We start from the raw sequence: 12934 nt of genomic DNA on the forward strand, positions 1-12934 counted from the left end.
GGGAGGGAAGGGGGCGGCCCGGCGGCCGCCGCCGTCAATGGGGAAGGCGGGCTGCAGCGCGGCGCCCGGCTGGTGCTGGGCGCTGACTTTAGGTGAGCCCCGGGGGGCGGAGAAGGGCCGGGAGAGGCGGGGGGTGCCACAGAGAGGAGCGCCGAGGCCGCGCCGCGGAGGGCAGGATGTGGCGGGCGGGCCGCCGGCCCGGCCCGGCCCGGCCCGGCCCGCCGCCATCGCCGTCGCGGCGGTCATGGCCCGCCCGGCCCGCCCGCCTGACATGGCGCCGCGGCCGTTACCGCCGGGGCCGCCCCCCCCTCCGGCCTGGGGCCGGGGCCTTATTGCTCCCTCCGAGACCACGAGCCGCCGTGCTCCTCCGGGGCCCCGCCGCCCTCCTCTGCCGAGCGCGGCCCGCGGGAGCGGCCTGCCGGCGGGGGCCGGGAAGCCCGGGGCCTGCCTGTGCCTCGCGGGCGGAGGGCGATCCCGGGGAACGGGGGGGCCGGCCGTCGGCGTTACCGGGCCTTTGGGGGGAAAAGCTGACGGCTAGCGTCGGCCACCTCGGGAGCGAAGGGAAAACGTGTGGGAAAAGCGGCGCCGGAGCGGCAGGTCCGAGGAGAAGGAGGCAGTTGAGCAGATTTTTAATTTCGGCAGCGTGCTAGCGCTTGGGAATTCAAGTGTATGGTAACAAATACGTTGCCCCTTAGGTTTTTCACTTGGCTTTGTAAGTCATTTTGGATTTGTCAAGGGTGAGAAGCAGAGAATTAAGAACCTACTGTTCCAGAAACCACATAAGCCAAATTACCGTGCGTTTGAGGGAGCAGAGCAGGGCACCGGTGGCAGGCAGCCGAGCGATTCTGATTCTAGGTCCACCTTGTAGAAGAAGGGTGGCCTACGATGAATACATACTGACACAGTAGAGCAACCAGTCTGTAGTACTTAGAACAGCGAGTGAGTGTTGGGAGCGTACACTTGATCTGCCAAAGGGAGGCTTTTCCAAGTAGCCTGTTCTGATGCATGCTTGGCATTGAACGGGACAAAAGAGAGCCTGGGATTGAGTCCGTCAGCGTAGGTTTTTGAAAAAGGCATTAAACACATCAGGTCTCTGAAATTTGTTACTGTCTTTCAGCACCTGCTTTGTGGTCAAAAGTTTCATTTTCAGTGACCTTTGAGGAACAGAATAGAGATGCTTTAGTGGTGACCATATTTGCATTGCGAAAATTTCATAACACCACCACTGCCTATCTCTGATGTGAACACAAAATTAATTGTTGATTTTCTATGGACTAGGCAAAGTTTAATTGGCTTGGGTATTCTATCTAAGCTAACAGACCCTAAGTCTAGATCTATTTTCTTTTATTTAGTTGTTTATCTTGTAGGACACAGGTGACTTTGGGATGAGAGGGACATAACACTCCTGCCATAGGTAATTCACAAAAACGATGGACACTTTTTTAAATAAAAGGCGTGGAGCTTTTCCTTCTAAGATAAGTGACAAAACTTCACAGATTGTAGTGCAAGAACTCAACTTCATTCTTTAAATTTCTAAGCTGTGCTGTGGCAGTGGATAGCACAAAGACAGCAAGGCCGTCGGTCTACTTAGCAAAACGTTTTCTAGTCCCCATTTTGAGTCAGAAAAAACAGTAACAAACCCTGAGAAGGTGAAACTAATACCAGAAGTTTTAAAGTTTGTTTAAAGTGTGAAATTATGAAATTTTGGTTGGAAGAAATCCTCACCAAACATTTGTCAGTCCTTCTGCTGACTAATTATTCTGCTTCTAAGTCACTCATTTCCTATGACCTCATATCTGTTTTGTCCTCACGTAAGGTTAGTTTCATTAGGTGCAATAACCCTATAAACATGCAGTATAATTTGGAATAGTATGGAACAGAATTGCTCTGGATTTTTCCTTAATCTCAGTTTCCTCCAGGTTTTAGAATTTGTGCTTTTTATTGATGCCATGCTCAGCATGGCTTGAGGTGGCTTCAGGACCTTCCCTTACAGAGTTTCTGTGCTGGGGCAGACAGGTAAACAGATTTACTGGTGAGATGTGTGTACTGGTGAGATGTAGTAAAAACAGCTTTAACTTCAGTAAATAAGGAAATCTACAGCTAACCATGGCTTTGCATTCTAGGAAGCATCTCAGACCACGATAAAAGTGTTTTCTGTGTTTTTCCTTGAAAGAGGAAGTTTTAGTTACTGAATTGGCCAACAGTAAAACAGTCTATACCTTTTGCTGAAACTGGCTAAATATTATTCTGATGTAGAGCAGATGGTTTCCTCCCTTGTGTCTCAGGTCTGCTGCAATGCCTGGAGGTTTGTTGTGATTAGGCAGCCACAGGGGCACTTGAAAGGTCTGTTTAACTCGTGTTTTAAAAACAGGGCAGTGTGAATGGTAGTGTAGGCAGGATGCAGAAATATTCTCACTGAAGGTAACTGTAGAAAATCATCATCACAGAGAAATACTGTTGCAAAGAGGGGGAAGTGCTCTCCTCAATATTTTTCTAAGCAGGAGTATGTCCTCTTTCTAAGTGATGTCTGAGTGGCATTTGGGAAAGAAGCAACTCCATCTGGCACAGTAAAATTTCCCCAGCCTCCTCTTCGTTCTGGTGGTAGAATGTTAGTAAAAGGATTGCCAAAGGCTGAACTTGAGAGGCTAAAATACCAACAGAATGAACCCTCGGTTTTTACAGATTCGTTCCAGCTATGTGGCCTATGCAGGTAGAAGATTTAAAATAGCACTAAAAGGCCAGGAAAAAGTACTTCTTAGAAAATCAGTGGCTGCAGCTAGTATTTTAAGACCCTTCAAAATACTTTGCAAAAAAATACAGCTGCCTGTAAGGTCTATAAGCAGATGGCAATATTTCTCTTCATCATTCTCCTAGTCTGTGACAACCATTTTCTTATTACTGTTCTGAAGTTTTTTCAAGCCTTCCTTAACCTAGACCCGCCAGGCAGTGTGAGCTTCCTCCTGTGAGCTGCTGGGTGATTTTGAACATCCGTTCACCACCGAGCAGGTCGAGGCTGCTCTCTGCCTTGCTGGATCAGATCTCAGCTCATCTTTCATAACTGCCAAGGTCTTTTGTAACCTCTGATCTTTCATAACCCCAAATGCTAGCCAGTTCCTCTCGCATGCCTTTTGTAACCTACACACACGCCACGTGTTTAATCTCGTCTGCTTGGAATAGGCTCGTCCTGGATGAGCCTGAAATACTGGTGTTTCTCAAGTGCTTCATCTGTCTGAATCCTTCTGAGCCCCAACCAGATTCATTTAGGGGTCGGACTTCCTTCCCTGAGACAACAAACTCTCAGCAGAGGGGAGAACCTGCTCCCTCTGACCTCTGAGCAGAAAACAGATTGTAGTTGTGGATCTCCTTCTCGCCCAGGGTGTGAAGCCCTTATTGACTTAGGTGTGGCTCAGCTGGAGGTGGCAGTCCCCTTCCTGTCCTAAACCGCTGTGCAGTGTTCATCGGCGCAGCTGCTCTGTGTGCCACCTGGAGATCCCCATTGCAGTCCGTGGTGCAAAAAGCAGGGTCACTCGGAGAGGAAGCTGCTGCAGCTGAAATTGGTTTAATTACACCTCAGCCGACAGTTTGCCATTCTCCGACAGTAATTACACGCTGCAGTGATGCAATAAAATCGGTTGTAGTTTTTGCAGAGGGAGGGTGACCTTTCTGTAGCTAGCTGGCCATCAACGTGGAATCCGCAGATGTCTTCCAGTGCGGATCCTTGTCACTTCACGGGTTTGATGGATGATCTCTTAATAGGGAATTAAACGGGAGAGCAAGTGGCTAACAGCTTTAATAAAAAGGGTGGGGTGGGGGGGGGAGAAAAAGGAAGTAATCTTTTGGAATTATTAGCCTGAGTGCAAAAGAGCATTTCCTCAGCACGACAGCCAGAGGCTTGCAGCGCTGTTATTAAAGCACTTTAGAGGGAATCCATGCAGATGGTCTTTTTACCCAGCATAGGATTAGTCATATAAAATTGTTGTTTACTGTCTCTAGCCCTTTTCCCTGGAGCTTTTACCAGTATCTCACAAAGAATTAAGTTTGAGGCTGCCTTTAAGAGGTAACCCAGATGACAAGCTTTTTGTTTGTGCAAACTACTACAACGTTGTAGTAGTTTAGTGCAATTGTAATGTTGCAGTGAGAGATTTTATAGCTGATAAAAGAGGATGTTTGGCCCAGATTTTTGTTTTGCCTCTTGGGTGTACAAGAATGGAAGGTCAATCGTGAGGAAGGAGATGCTCTCTCCTCTTGCTGGACTCCCTAGAAGAGCTGTGCTGATCCCACTTCTGCTTCATCAGAGACAAACAGGAATTCCAAACACTGGCACTCCGTTTCATAATGCTCGCTAATGACTCATTAAGGACATAACGCTTGATTAATGCACCATTCTGAATGGTGTATTGGATGTTTCTCATGTTCCCTTTGTGTCATGCAGAGTCATATTCTGACCACTTGTCTTCTCTACATCTGGAAGGCCCAGGGATCACTGCCTGGACACCCTCCGCATTTTCCCTCCTGCCACAAACTAACCAAAAGATAGTCTCAGAGATGTAGTGGCAGAGTCCCCCTTCAGATCCACCCTGGGGGTTGGTTAATGTGGAACTTGAGATTCTTGGCTTCAAGGTCTGACAGACAGCTCTACTGGTAAAATGGCATCCTTCAGTGTTTTCTGGAGTTTTCAGACTGGCTCTGTCATCTCGGGAAATTTTGCCTTCCAGGAGGTATGGCTGTGAGAGCTTTCCTGGGGTGCAAGTGCCTTTGATTCTTCACTGAGAGATGTTTTTCTTCTCTGGAGGGAGTTCTGCGGGGAAGGTAATACAGTCCCAAGCTATTAGTCTTTTTCCTAGACCATGCCTGTGGGTGTAGAATAATGTGTAGTAAAGATCTTTTTCCCTAGCTGTGAAGGGATAAGCGGCAGACTGTTTCTGCCACAGGCATGCCAGTATTGTTTTTTGAACATTATCCACTGAAAATGCTAAAAATAATATGCCTGGCCCCCAAAACCAAACTAGTAGTATAACCTGATGTTTCTGTCACTGAAGGTGATACAGAACTTCCGTCAGTGTGCTGTGGCAGGAATCCCTGTAGCCTAACTTGGTTTAATAAATATTACCTCTGTTTGGTTTTGTCAGCTTTAAGATTAAATTGATTTCCTCTTATATATTATGAGAAAAGATTTCTTGTTTCTAATTCTGCAAACAGTCATCTTAAATCCAATCAGGTCTTGGTGCTTTCTGTCTTGATATGCAGGAAATGTTCATGTTTTGAACTGAATTCTGAACTTAAGCATTTAGCTGTCCTCTGCGGTTGTGCCAAGGCTCAGGAAAGCTGGAGTGCTTCTCCCTGTTTCAGGGAAGGCTCCTGAACACAAATGGGATTATTACTTCCTGACCCAAGCTCAAAACAAGATGGAGCAAGGGCCTTTTTCCCCGTGTTGGCCATTTTGTTCGAGATTGTTTCATGATTTTTGAACTGGCATTTGTCTGTGAGATTGGCAGCACTGATTGTGCCAAAGAACGTAACGGGCAGAAAGACTGCATGAGCTTTGCCATCTTCTGCCCTGAAAGGGACTTGGGAGTCGTTGCTGACAGAGCTGGTAGATGGAATAAGAGAGAGATTAATTTGGGGCAGGTGAAATTTTTATGTGTTTTTACAAAGATATGTAGATTTTCACAGGAGAATTTTAATTCCTGGAAAATCTCCTGAGGATAGTAATTCTCTGAGGGTTGAAAGGACACATACTGCCCTTTAGTCTGTGTGGAAAAAAAGCTATGCTTAGAGTTGTTGTAAGGTTGCATCAAATAATCCCCTGCTCATATATTTTCTGACAAATCAATGATTTTGGTGCACATGTAGCTGGAAAAAAGTGCTATGGGTCACATTCCTGCTGTTTGGCAGTAAGTAGCAGGCCCAGCACCACTGGAATCGATGACATTTTCATTGATGTGTGGCAGCATAAAATGTGTCTCTGTTCATACCAAGCTGAGTTAGAAGCAAAAATGCAAGGAAAAAAGAATGCGTTCAACAAACCAGCTGAGTAATACTGTAGGGAAATGTTTCTCCTGTAATTGTTTACAGTGGAAAGTAAGTATCTTAGTGGCATTTCATACATTTACTGCCACAGAGAAGTTTTTTAAAAATCATTTATTGTTAGTATCTCTGGAAGATGAACATGTTTCCTAATCAAGTACACAAAATTCTCTTATCGTCTGTATAAACTGTGGTTTGTGTATACATGCAGGCTAACATAATCTTTTGATTTTTGGATGCTTCAAGATCTGATGTCTGGTGCTACCCAGCCTTGGGCCGTTTTTACAGATCTGGAAAAACGGATGCTCATTTTGAAGTGGAGCCATTCAAAAACAATGACCATCTTTGAAAATGTTTGATCGTAATGTGCATGATAAAACCTATAAAAGCTTCAGCTGTAGCTTTTTCCAAGAGTTTGAAGATACAAGCAGGGGGTTTTTTTGTGTCATTTGGATCAGCACTTGTGTGATAAAATCTGAATCTTACACAACCCCCTTGCAGGTCTAGTTCCATAGTTGAGAAACCTGGCTGTTGTCTGCTTCCTCCATCTATCTTCAATTCCTGTGCCAGCCATGGAAAAGCAGGACAGAGGGAGGCTGTGTGGCTCAGTTTCTAGGTCAGAAATCAGGAATTCTCATTTCCCTTTTAGGTCTATTGGCTCATTTCTCAACTTGTCTGTGTGTTGTTTTCCAGCCTGTAGAATAGAGAAGATGTTCTACTGGTAACAATTTTTGAGTTCTGAAAATATTTGGGTCTTAAAAACTGTGCGTAGCTGCTGCATCGTTGTCAACTCCTGGGCAAGCAGGAGAGTGGCCGTGTGCCCAGAACTAGTTGTGTTTGTGGAAGAGCTAGGGAAACAGGGTCTACAGATTTCACATCTGAGAATGACCCAAGACATATTATGGGCTTTTTTTCTCTGCTACTTCTGACCTGTCTAGGTTGTTCTCTGAGTGCTGCCCAGTGCTGCCCTTTCCGTGCCTGCTCTAGTTTCTGCAGAGGCCCTGAATTAATCCATCTGTGCTTCCTCCTCTTGTTTTCCTGCTCCACCCACAGTATTTTGAAAAAACAAAGCAAAACCAAACACGTGGGTACCACAGGAATGTAAGTCCTAGCGAGCCTTGCACATTCTTTACAAAATACTATCCTTGATATTCAAGTGGCCTTGCCTTGTATGGTATTAAGCAACTATGACTACTCCTGACGTTCCCAATACTGAGGAAAAAATTGTTACCCTACTCATACTGTCCCCAGTGAGATACTGGTATACAGAGTATGGCTGGATTCCACGGTGCTGATCTTTCTCCACCACACTGTCTTACACTACAGCTTCCCTTTGTCACTTGAAAAATTATTTCTGAAGTAGTCGTCGTACAAAGTTTTGCAAAATATCAGAATTGCTATTATATCAGAGCATGTTCTCTTCTAAATTAGTAACACAGAATCATTGAAATGTTGGGCTAAAAGGGGCTTTAAAGTGATCTTTTTGTCCACTTGCTGTATGCCAGTATGCTGTGCATATTAGATATACCTGTATCCAAAGTCATGCCTGATCATTCTCTGATCCGTTTGTTAAAACATCTAGTGAGGGAGAGGTACGTGTATGTTTCTTTAAGAAAATTTTCCTTGTCATCCAACTGAAATACTTATTTCTGCTCATCCTCTAGAGGACACTGGAAACAATTATTACCATCCTTTACAATAACCAAAGATAAAGACAGTTAAAATGATTCTTGGCAGTCTCAGTTTTCTGGACTAAACAAACACAGTTATTTCAACCCTTCCTGATATGCTGTATTTTCTTCCTCATGCAATTTTTATTTCTGTTTTCTAGACTCCTCAGGACCTCACCTGAGATGTTGTTTGTGCTGGATAAAACAGAATAGAACTGAGTAATTACATCTCAGGATACTGCTACTCCATCTGAAAACAGGATTTCTGTTTTTCTGCAGCACCATTGCATTGCTGGCTGGTATTACACTTCCTAATTTTATTTTTCTTACTGGTATAGAACCAATACAGAAATCTTCCCAGACAGAGAGGATTTCTGGCAGCAGTTAACAGCATGGGCACGTCGTTCTCTCCCATGCACTCTCGGGCTGTTAACAGCCTCACAGCTTGGATCTTGCGTATATTCAGTTAAGCACAGTGGCTTTTACCGTGCACTGTGACCTCTGTGTGAAGTGCAAGGAGTTGGGCAGACGGGCGACTGGTTGATCCGGGTTGATGGCAGAGGAGAAGGAGAGATGCTGGGGTTGTGCCCTGGAGTTAGAGGTGTGCCCCACCTCCGTCAATCTGATTACATTTACAGTTCCCGCTTGCAGCCTGATGGGACCCGAGTGTCTTGTACCATGTAGGTACAACTTATCTAAGTTGTAGACCCACAGTAGGTCTGCTGACAGTAGTGAGCTGCTGTCATCTGCCCCCTCTCTTCCCAGGCATGAACGGTTCCTTGCCAAAATTGCCAGGCTCTGCAATCAGGTGGGCTACACAGTCAAAATGTAGGGGCAGGTGGCATCTGGCAACATTTTACACCAAAAATAAGACGGCAAAGTGCAATGGGCTGTAAGTAACAGGAGAGGCCGTATTTTATACAAAAACGGGAGATGCAGGGAACAAAAGACGACTTAGATTTGAGACTTGGAGAATGAGAGAGAAGCAGGAAAGCTTTTGAACTGCGAATAACAAAGGCTATTGAGACCAGCGGGCAATAATCGCCACTTCGGGTCAGTCTTGCTGCGATGGGTGGTCTTCTCAGGGCTGGCGAGTGCCTTCTGTTGGTACGTTGTCTGCAGTCCCTCACGAGGCTGGAATGCTTTTGTCCTGCCCGTACGCCCTCCAGCCTGGCCGGCCAAAAATACGTGCGAAATAACAGAAAACAAAGCCCAGCAAATAGCAGCAATACCCAGTGCCACAAGCACTGAGGATACAGAGAACCCCGCGGGGGGTAGCAGCAACGCCGGGCGTGCCGTCGTCTCCTGCCTCGGTGGGTGTTGCAGAGCCGGTTCCGTGGCCTCTGTCGCGATAGGAGCGGGAGACGCAGAGCATCGTGCCCCCGCAGGGGTGCGGAACTTGGTGGGTGTTGACGCTCGGCGGAGCCGCTGCGGATCGGTCGCTGGCAGTACTGGCGGGTCCCGCGCGCTCGGTCTCCGTGAGTCGCGGAAAATAAAACGGCGAATAAAAGAGACGAGCTGAGGCTGGGTGCGCTCGTGCAGGCTCCGGAGGCCGAGGTTCGCGCCCACAGCTGGACCCGGCGGCCCGCACTCGCCGGCCGGTGCGGGGAGAGCTCCGCCTCGAGGCCGCTACGAGCTCAGGGCGGCCGCCGCGCCGGGCCCCTCCCGAGCGGCGGGAGCAGACCCGGGCGGCGCGGGGGCCGCGGCCGCCACCGCCGCTTCCCCGCGGAGCCCCGGCGGCGGTCGGAGGGAGCGGCCGGCGGTCCGCTCCCGGCCCTCCCCCGGTAACCGGCGCGGAGCGGGGGGGGGGGAGCCGGGGAGTGCGGGGAGCCGGGGCCCTTGGGCGGGGCGGTCGCTCGCCTATGACGCGCGCTGGTCGGGCCTATCCGGATGGGCTTTGGCGGCCGAGGCGCCCGCCTGAGAGCCGTGAGGCGCGCGGCGGTGGCAGGCAGCGGTGAGGGCAGCCGGGCGGGGGCCTTCCACGGCGCGGTCCCCCCGGGGCGGCGGGCGCCTCGGAAAGAGGCCTAGGCCGAGGCGGGGCTCCCGGGCGCCATGGCCCTGCCCTCCCTCCACAAGTGCCTCCAAGTGAGTAGGGCCCTCGGCGGCGCCGGCCCGCGGGGCGGCCTCCCGTCCCTCCGGGGCACGCCCCGGCTCTCGGGCGCCCCGCGGAAGGCCCTTCCGCCCCGGCCCGGCGTCGGTCGGGCACGGCGCCTCTCGGCCTGGCCGGGTTTGCCTTCGCCTTCTGCGGCAGAGCTCACCCGTACCGCAGCTTGCGGTTTCGCGTCGCTGCTCTTCCTTCTGTTGACCGCGGATCGGTCGATAGCGTCGGTTTCACTTAATAGCCTGTAGGTTAGAGCACCGTGGTTAGCGGCGTTCGGGCCGGAGATGAGTGACTGCGTGCTGCTGGGCGAGGGTCAGCGAATGTGCTGGCAAGAAATCCCGCTAATGCGGCTGTAGTTTAGTCTTTCAGCTTCGGTGGGGTTAGAACAAAAATAAATACGACCTGAGTTGCAGAGCTGGTGTTTAGAAGTAAAAACTTGCATGTTTTGTCCCGTTGGGTTTTTTTTGGGGGGGGTGGGGTGGGGTGTTTGGTTGGTTGGTTGGTTTTTGTTTTTGATACAAAACCAGTTTGCCTTATCATTCACTAGCGGATTATGAAGTTACATTAGAAGCCTTTAATAGATATGTTAAAGAAGCTGTATTTTAGGAAATTCTTCATAAAGTTTGAAGCCAATTATTTTTCCTGCCACTTTCCTTTATATGTTTATATAGTTCAACATAAATGTAGCAAAACGTTTGGGAGAGAATTTTAATCTGAAATGTTATCAGCTTAATGAATACAAGATCTGAAAATGTTGCTTGACTTTTTAAAAATTCTCCTCCTTTTCAGCTCAGTGATGAAAATGAGCAGTTAGTGAAGAAGTTGAAAAAGCTACACGTAAAAAATAAGGAGCTAGAAAAGCAGCTGGGTCAGATCCAAGACAAGCTACATCTGCAGCAGTTAATGCATGACCATGTCACAAGCAGAGAGTAAGAACTGTCAAACGTTTCTTTTTGCATCCAAAGTAGTGCAAAATTTCAGGACTTAGCTGCCTTGGTATTCTTCAGATGAATTAGGCCTTATCTGTTCCGCGTATTTTGAGGGGGGGTGTCTGTGAACAGGATGGTGGGGATGGAGAATGCTGGAGGCATGTGAAGGAACAAAAGGCGGCTGGAGCATCTTGTACAACATTCATTGTTGTAGTGAAAGAAAGAGTTTTAATATCAATGCTTATCTGCTTATCTCGGTCTAACTGCAAAGAGTTTTAGACTCTTTTCCCACTAAACAGTAGTAAGGTAGTTAAATTGCATCAATGCTGTTTAAAAGATCCAGAAACTGGGACCTTAGGACCTGATAAACTACAGTGTTAGTGTTTTGGAGAGTGTCCTGCCAGGATTTAAGTACCTGTTTGCAGAAATTTTCAAGTTTAAATTTTGGTGTGTTTATGATCCTGCATGGAAACTTACTGTAAATTCAGACTGAAAAGTAACTTAGCCTTTTTCAGTTGCTTTGTTTGATCCGATTAAAATTGTAAAATGTAATTTTATTAAGCTGTTATGTTTGTTTCACTTAAGTGTTCAAGTTCAAACAGAAACCCATTTATGGCATAAGGGTGGATACAGCAAGGATCTTATTCTAGAGGGTGACAGTGTCAGGTGAGTTCTTAGAAATTGCTTTTCCACAGAATTAAATATTCTTCTCTGTAGGGTATAATATGTTGTTCATGGTTAATTTTTGTTAACTGTTATGGAAGCGGCTTTCAGCCTCTGAAACAATGGAAAATCCTTTTATTTACATTTTTAAAGGAAGTACTTGATCTTTGATTAAACTTGAAAATAGCACTAAACAAAGAACAACATGGATTTCTTTCTCAAATCTTTCATTGAGAAAAATTGGGTGAGCCAGGGAAGCTCCTTCATGCGTGTGTGCACATGTGATCTTTTTCTATAGATTTTTAACCTAGAATTATGTCATTTCACTTTCTATTTTGTGGGAGCCTTCTTAGCACAATTTTTTATAGCTCAGTTTTATGCGTATATAAAATCTATAGGCTGGTACTGTTTTCGAAATAAGCCAGACAAGCGATTCTACTTTTCAGTCTAATTGGTTTTAGAAGTCAGCCACTACTTACCGTAGTTTGCCAATTAATGCTAGAAATAAACTCTTGTAACTGCTTTTTTGATGCAGAAGATACATGATATCTTTTGAAACAAAATATATATTGAAACATTTAAAGACTAGGCATGCTGCATAAAATGTTGGTCCATCCCTCTATGACTATTTTAAAATAAATAGGCTGCTCCATTCTTTCAAAGGCTACTTTTTGTCCACTTACAGAAATGGGCTGTGGATCTCATGAAGGTAGAGGCAGTCCCTACTGCTTTTGAGTCAAGCACCCTGTTTTTAGTGTTTCCTTTAGGTGGCTGTAGAAGGCCCGTTTTTCCTTTCTCTTCCTTGTTTAAAAAATACCTTTACAGTGTACCAGACTCTCTTTGCAAACTACATAGGAAGGCTGGATGTCTAGCTCTGGGCTTGAATTGAGTACCTAGTTAGATGCTTACGTAGAAGAAGTTTGAGTTACTCTCTGAATCTAGTCCTGGACCTGCTTTGTATTAGGTTGCACATAGATAACCTGACTTAGCTTTTTTCCTAGCATCTATTTGTATGTTATTTTACAAAGCTGTTCTGTACTATAGTATCGCTCACCCCGCTTGTGGTGCGCAGTCGTAACTTATGCCAGGTCTTATTCAGATTCCTAATAAAATAGGAAAAATGTCTGTTCATGTTCATCAGTTACATTATGGGCCTGATATATGTAGACTGAATGCTATGAAATATGTTAGGAAATTAGTGTAGCACAACTTGATGCAAGATAATATCAAAGGAAAATATAATACCCCAAATCTGTTTATTTTACATGGATTTTACCCACCCACACTAATTTTCTCATAGCTTTCATTCACTCATATCCTCACACCCACATATGCAGGAGCAATGAGATATTTTGTGCAACACAGAGAGCTGGGGATGCTGCCTCATGAGTCCTCATCATGGGTTCTTGGTTGGTGGCAAGAAACTAGTTTCTGGACGAACTTTTTTTTATATCCTTTAGGAGTGGTCTTTTGCTATTCCTGTTGTGCTAGCGGGGAGAAGAATGATACACGTGACATGCTGTGAAGTCATTGCCACCCTCCTG

At 46.5% G+C, this 12934-nt stretch overlaps 1 protein-coding gene and 1 long non-coding RNA gene across 5 annotated transcripts in view; one reads left to right on the plus strand and one right to left on the minus strand.

Moving 5' to 3' along the window:
- The first annotated feature begins 5 nt into the window (after positions 1-5).
- Positions 6-12934, plus strand: part of MPPE1 (metallophosphoesterase 1) — a 34307-nt gene continuing 21378 nt past the window's right edge. Inside the window, exons 1-2 of one of the 4 annotated variants that reach the window (XM_069778955.1) lie at positions 27-92; positions 10588-10727. The gene's annotated coding sequence lies outside the window, so the exon portion shown is untranslated. Of the gene's footprint in view, positions 93-9620; positions 9783-9818; positions 10043-10587; positions 10728-12934 lie in introns of those variants that run through there. The other 3 variants (XM_069778956.1, XM_069778952.1, XM_069778953.1) reach the window with 3 other exon arrangements.
- Positions 613-9201, minus strand: LOC138684709 (uncharacterized). Its single transcript, XR_011323956.1, has 2 exons — positions 8184-9201; positions 613-6721 (listed from the first exon to the last, which is right to left on the minus strand). It is a non-coding gene; the product is annotated as an uncharacterized lncRNA (long non-coding RNA).

Source organism: Haliaeetus albicilla, chromosome 3, assembly GCF_947461875.1.
Source record: "Haliaeetus albicilla chromosome 3, bHalAlb1.1, whole genome shotgun sequence".
Classification (NCBI taxonomy): domain Eukaryota; kingdom Metazoa; phylum Chordata; class Aves; order Accipitriformes; family Accipitridae; genus Haliaeetus; species Haliaeetus albicilla.